The following is a 7,067-nucleotide window of genomic DNA, read 5'->3' as shown; positions in this document are numbered from 1 at the left end:
TTCTCCTAAATTCTGTCACCTTCACGTCATGTCCTAATAAGCTTCTCTGGTCATCCACCTACAAAGAGTGCAAGAACTCACGATTTTTATGTAGTTTTCTCCCACTAGCTGCCCCTTAATCGGCAAATTCGCTGACAGTAACTAAGCGTGTTTCCGTTATTTCATGAATTTTCAGACGTTTGGCGCCTTGTATGCAAGTTAAACAGAGGGCTTCATGTATCGCCGCCTTCAAACCCCGTGGAACATGCCCCAGCGTTGTAGCACCGGCATTTAACAAATCTGCCTTCCTGCGCTTCTTCCTTCACCTCCCTTCCGTCACCTTCCGTCAACCCCAGCACTCAGTAGGTGGCGGACATAGATTCAGTTGTTTTGCGCCTTGTTTCTATTTACTTCTAGCATACAAATTTTTCGCTAGAGTCTAATCTGCAGAAAGATGGAAAAATCTCGTAATTTTGAAATACTAGTAAGTAAAGCTTTGCTTCCCCGTATCGTTCACATGCAAGTAACTTTCTTTATACGAGTGATTACAGGGCAATAGATATACACCCCCCTGTATTTGCGGAAGGAGGAGGAATAAATGTTAATTTGACGAGCATTGGTGCTGCTGTTAGGGCACCTGCCTGGTGGGTGGCATGCCGAGTCCGGGATGCCCTGGACTTGACTGGCAGTCCAGGCCATCTGCACCAGTGTGCGCTAGGTACCAGGGTCGGGAGTGCTCGAACAGGCCACCCGCTGCTTCTAATAAGGGGAAGGGTTGGGGGCAGACGTGAGGTTTGTCGGCACTCCCATACCTGTTGGTGTAAGGTGCCAGGTAAGGGACAGAAATTGCAGAAAAAGCAACTTCCTACGCATGGTTCCGATAATTGGCTCGCTGAGCTCAGGTTAATAACGTACACAAGTGATTATCTGCTCTTCCTGTGCAAATTATCAGCTGAAAACGATCTGGAATTGAATTTATTTTAGAACGGAGGTATAGTTGCAAAATAATCGCAATGTGAGGGCCGAGGGAAAGGTATGAAAGGGGAAACACTATTTACAACGTCACTCGAGATTCGCCAGGAGAACCAGCAGATATTATTCACAATGCGGCGGCGGCACGTCTCTCCCGACGTTCTTCGTGCGACGCGACTCGATGGCTCCCATACCATGCAAGGCATAAGAAACCTACAAAATGGCGCGGTCTATGATTTGTATACTCGTACGTTGTTAGCGGGAGGACGGCTTCGTGAAACCCACTATATCATTTCAACATGGCAATAACAGGCTTACTGCGCAACAACTCCATCGTTTCTAAATGCCACTTATCCCGCCCTACAGGTATCGGTTGCCGGACCCCTTAAGCACCTACCACACGCTGTTCCATATCCTTTTGCGAAATCGTTGCTACTTACTCTTGCTGTAGGGGAGAGTAAGAATGACGGCACGTTTTCCTTTTACTGCGGTTCCTATTCGAGATTGCCCGAAACAAGTGCTGGAAAACGCCCTCGTTGCACCCTACATCTGTCCAGCCGATCATTCCTATACACCCTGCTTAGTTATCTATAGTTGCACGCCTTTGAGTTGTTCGTTGAAGAACGCGTACTTGCCCCTAATCACTGTGCTTTGCTTTTGGGCGGAGAACACTGCTTCGGTTTTACCCTTTGGCATTTTAAGTGCAGAGCACTTTATGGGCTCAACTTGTCGTCGTATCGCGCTAACGGTCGGTGCGAATGCCGGAATCAGGCGGCGCAGCAAGAAAACGGACCCAAGTACAGCATGATGTACAGCCGTCAGGGGGTCACGCTGAGGCTTCGAAAACCACTTGGTTTAAATAGTCATAACCGTTCGAACCTCGTGAACCACTGCCGCTTGTCATACATCTCCCCGTTGCTTAGCGCAAAGAAAACTGCAGGCACATTTCAGGCAAAATCTGTGTATATAACCGGCAGCCCCCGCATTCATTTAGTTAGGAACGCTCGCAGGGTTGGTTTTTACGATAGTAAGCGAAAAAAAGCGGCCGCAAGAAAAATTTGGCACGTCCGAAATGACGCACATAGGCTCCACCCACGCAAGAAAAAAAATGGCGCGTTCGAAATGCTGCAGAAAGGCCCCAGCCGCGCAAGGAAAAAATGGCGCGTTCGAAATGACGCAGAAAGGCTCCAGCCACGCAAGAAAAAAATTACGCGTTCGAAATTACTCAAAACAGCTCCAGCATAAGAAATTATTGCAAGCACAAAAAGAACAGAACCCCCGCTGGCGCAGTTTCCGGCAGGGGGCGCGCGAGCACTGCGAAGGCGGGAAATTTGAAATGGATTGGGTGGCAGCAGTCAGCGGATAACGGCGCTGCAGCCCATAATGGCGAATCACTGCTCTACACTTCCGACAGCTTTCCCATTGAAAGAAACGGCTTTAATTTTTACTTAACAAGGCGACATCAGATCATTTGCCACGCGGAGTGTTAGCCTGCCTTCTCTCATAGCCCTCGTAAATGACGACAAGGAAAATTCCTGTAGTTTGTCGTATTTTTGCGTGTCGTGCTGTCGCCTTGTATTCTTGTGTATTGATTCTGGCAGCTGCCTATGTAACGACAGCACGGTGGCTGTAGTAGCGACAGGCAGTTCTTTTGTGACTGCAGGAATGTTTGATGTTAAGAAAACAGACTTTGTGATTACGACATAAATGTGTGTCGTAACAACAGATCGCGCTTTTGTAGCAACAGTACTTCTGTTGTCACAACAAAGTTTCTTTGTCGTATGACAGGAATTCTTGTTTGGTTTCTGCGGTATTCATGTTGTCATTTTAGATTGGGATGGGAATTTATCTGCACGCGTAAAGAAAGGTCTCATGCATAGTTCACAGTGGTGCGATAAGTAGCTCATCCGACCCGTCTAAGTTTGTTGAGGGCCACTTGTAGCTCTGCGTATTTCTAAGCTATACAGCTGCAGGTCTAGAGAGCTGCCGCTATTTTTTTTTATTCTGTTCTCAATATAGTAAAACACCTCTAAATATTTTTTGTTAAGAAATTGGTGAACTCCGCCTAATTTCCTGCCGCCGTGTTACGCGAATCTTGTGCGGCTAACGTTCTAGGCATTTTTCGGTCCTGTGAACATATATCCACGTGCACACACGCCTTTGAAGCAAGAAGCTGGAAAACGAACGTCCTGGTGAACGTGCTATTACTAATGCACGCGGTAACTGCAAAAGTCACCCACCGTTCAAAAGATCGATTTTAACTTCAGGCCTATACGTATGATCACTTTATATGCATTTTAAGTAGATTATTTAACAATACACACTATTTTCGAGGTTTAAAGTGATCCAGATCCCAAGCTTATACGTTTCGTCACTTTGATATACATTTTAAGGCGCAAAGTGTCGTCATTGTTGCCGTTTTCTCTTTTAAAAAATCGCCGCTGCTGTAAAGGGCTAATAAAAATCCACTTATGATTTCAACCTCGGTTTGAACCTTGGCCTGCTGCTGTTCTTTTGTTCGTCGCACATACATACATGGGACATTGAAGAATCCTGAGCATTTATGGGCAATGTGCCCGCTTACAAAACTATGACTTTGAAACGTCTAAGTTGTGTGTCGCGTGACACTGGGGCGTGATTGCATGTGAGTAGAACCGGTACAGACCAGCCGCGCAGGACCTTGATTCCAGGGAAGCGGGGGTGTGTGCCAGTCTGCTTGCTGACGTAATTCACCCCGTAAGATTAAAGAAATGGAGGATGCTCACACTAACGCGTAATACTTGGAGGTAGCAAAGCCGTGCGCAACCTTCACGACCATCACGACGATTTAACTTCACGATTGCAGCCGATTTGCTTCTTCTTCGCTGCCGCAACGACTTTTCCTCCATCTTTGTTGCTATAACGCCGAAGAAGGAGCATATCGAAGAAGCAGAACGAACGAACGGAACGCGCAAACTTATGGCGTATTCGGTTGGGCGTTTACGAGCGCTCTGGAGTGTTCTGAAAAGCGGCCGCGCCTTCGGTTGGTAGAATTCGAGCGCTCCAACTACCTTCGGTTGGTTCTTTCGGAGCGTCGGTCTCCGACTCGGAGCGCTCCAGACCGCTCTGACTTCGAAGTGAGAGCGTGGCGCGATCTGGTCGGGAGGACGAGTCACGTGACACAAAACGCGGCGGTTTACCCGGCGGCTTCCCGCGCTGGCTGCACGGTGGCGCTACAGGCACGCTGCTCCTAAGGTCCCTAAAAGTCCTTTTAGGGACCTTAGCTGCTCTAAGATCGCCGATGTATTCGATTGGTACGCTGCCTCTCGCGCTCTGATTGCTAGCCGCCTTGGCATCTGGCGACTGCGAGCCAGAGGACCGGAGCGGCCAACCGAATACGCCATTAAACTAGGCGCCCACAGGTGCAACGTGTAGCCTACCACGTGTTCTGTGTCGAGCAGGTGGCGTGATTCCTCTCTTCAAAGTTACAGCCGAGCGAGTAAACCGTTTTAATCTCAGGTACTAACTCACGGCCTTAGCCAAGGGGGTAAGACGACTGACTCGAACTCCGTTGATCTACCAGACACAGGCTCGAGCCCTGCCGGTGCCGGTGATTTGTTTTCTTATACTGAGTTTTGTGGAACGCCGGAATCAACGAATTGCTAAACAGCCTCACTGTCAAAAAAACGGAAGGGGAGAATATTTCATGCCAGAAGGCATGGAAACAAAAGCGAGAAAAGAGGTGCGAATTTATGATTTAGCAGAAAACAAGTGGTTAATAAGCTTCGCCAGGTTTTCCCCTTCGCAGAATGTAAGCAGACTTAAGTGTTCCGATTAATCTTTCGCATGTCTGATGGCACGCTGCACTCACCAGCCAAGAAGCTAATTTATTGGAGTAGCGCCTTGAGAAACCACGCCTCCTATCCAAGTGACAAGCACTTTTTCACTGTAAGCATGAAGAAGCCCACCTTCAGGCTCGGCTAAACACCAAGTCCCTCAAAATCTTGTAAGTAGGATGGTGGTAAACGACTGGCGAAATCCTCTTAAAATTTCTTGGGACACTTAAGTCTTCTTATGCGCTTTGAACGCGAAAGCATGGCGAGCTATTGTGACAGGTACCTTTTATTACATGCCCACGCACTCTGCACGCTCTTTTACGGTCCTTTATATATGCAATCCCATTTAACCCCTCTTAATCCAGACCTGCCGCGGTGGCTGAGTGGCTAAGGCGTTGTGCTGCTGGGCCTAATGACGCGGGTTCGTTTCCTGGCCGCGGCCGCCGCTTTTGTGATGGAGGGGAAAAGCCAAAACGCCCTTGTGGTCAAGATTTCGGCGCACGTTAAAAATCCCCAGGTGGTCAAAATTAATCCGGAGCCCTCCACTACGGCGCGCCTCGTCGCCTGTGCAGTGTCGGCGAGTTAAACCCCATAATCAATCAATCCATTAATCCCTTTGTTCCCACCGGAATTCATGTTAATCATATAAATGCGCCTTAATTTATCCTAATGCACCTCAGTCCCACCTTATTAATCATTACTGTCAATCGGTCATTCCATCTTCCATCTTCCATCCCAGTTTATCTCAATCTACTGTAATCCATCCTGTTCTATCGTAATACCATTTATTCTACCCTAGTTTCACCTCAGTAATTATTACTGCCAGTCCCTAATCAATTATTATTACATTTGGTAATCGTTAATCCTGTCTTGTACTCGCCTGGCATGCTGTGGTTCGTTTCTGGCCCGTCTTGGTTCACTTCAGTTTTTTCATCCTTCGTGCCGACGCCGGGGTCAATATAAGGTCAACCTTCCAATCAGACATATACGGCATCCGCCTTAACGAAGCCGGAACACTGGGAAAGGCGACCACCCACGAGTCGAATGACTGAAGATGTCGCTGTGTGTATGGTGTTCTGGAAGGAAAACACCAGCCGACTCTGTGTGAGTTCACTGCGATGATTGCAGCCAGTACGTACACAAGGACCGTGTTTCGGAGTTCCCAGAGCCCTTCTTCACTTGTTTCAATCGCAAATATTAGCTCTTGCTTGTGTTACGCCGGGTTCTGACTAGATGTGCTCCACGTGCCGTCTCATCTTCCCCACGGGGCAAGATGGAACTTCCGGACCCTTCGAAAACGGAGTTTTGTCTCATTTCGGGACTGCTCTGCCCAGGATGTAAGGAGTATCTGAATAACACTAGCTGGTCCTTTGTCCCGAAAAATAAAAAAAGCGGATTGGTTGCAATTTCTGACGTATTTCGCCCCACCGTGCCGTAATTATTTGTAAAGTAAAACATACAAAGCTCATCAAAGTTACGAGGTCTTTTTTTTCCCTCCGTGCACATCGTCTGATCTAGAACACCGCATATGTATGTACATGGGGCGTTTTAAAGACCATAGTCTTTACTTACACGCAGACATTTTGGCCTTTCTGTCTCTCTGTCTGTCTGTCTGTCTGTCTGTCTGGCTTGCTGGCTGGCTGTCTGGCTGGCTGGCTGTCTGGCTGTCTGTGACTCGATTCAGCCACCCGGCCAGAATCAGAACATGCGTAATAGTCTTGTATACCCACAGCCAAATATAAACATATAAGTCCGGTGCTAATGTTCACACTTGTCAATATTGTTGAACAAGAACAGGACATTACGCAAATATAAGGCAGAAAATCAATACATAAGTGATATTTGCAGTGTTATATTACTAAAAAATTCGCGGATGTTTGGTTTTTGCGATAGTAAATGAAATACTACATCAACTGCAGAAAACTGTCGCCTGCTGTTGCCCGCGCTACCATAGCTCCTGGCGGCATTTAAAATATTAAACGGCAACATCAACGAAAGGTTCCACTAGATACGTTCCGCGTTCCGCTTGGAACGCTCGTGGAGTATGGCAACGTGGTTCTATAAACATTGTAGTAGGGTGCCTTGATTCACGCGCGTCTCCGCCATGCGGCAGCGCTGGCGTCGAGGCACCCGGCCTGGAGCAGTGGAACGCGGTAAATTTAAATTGACGTGAGCAAACCTCTAGCGTGTTATTTGCATGCGAGGAACAAGACGGGAGAGGAACAGCATGAGAGGTGAGCGGGAAGGAGAAGGCAGGGATTTACTTGGCAGGGGCGCCAGTCGACTATCGTCTTTCGTCGA

This window comes from Haemaphysalis longicornis, unplaced genomic scaffold (genome assembly GCF_048455015.1).
Source record: "Haemaphysalis longicornis isolate Haplotype H1 unplaced genomic scaffold, Haemaphysalis longicornis Haplotype H1 scaffold_3, whole genome shotgun sequence".
NCBI classification, from domain to species: Eukaryota; Metazoa; Arthropoda; class Arachnida; order Ixodida; family Ixodidae; genus Haemaphysalis; species Haemaphysalis longicornis.
The sequence above is the reverse complement of the archived record's forward strand: the minus strand, read 5'-3'. Positions refer to the sequence as shown.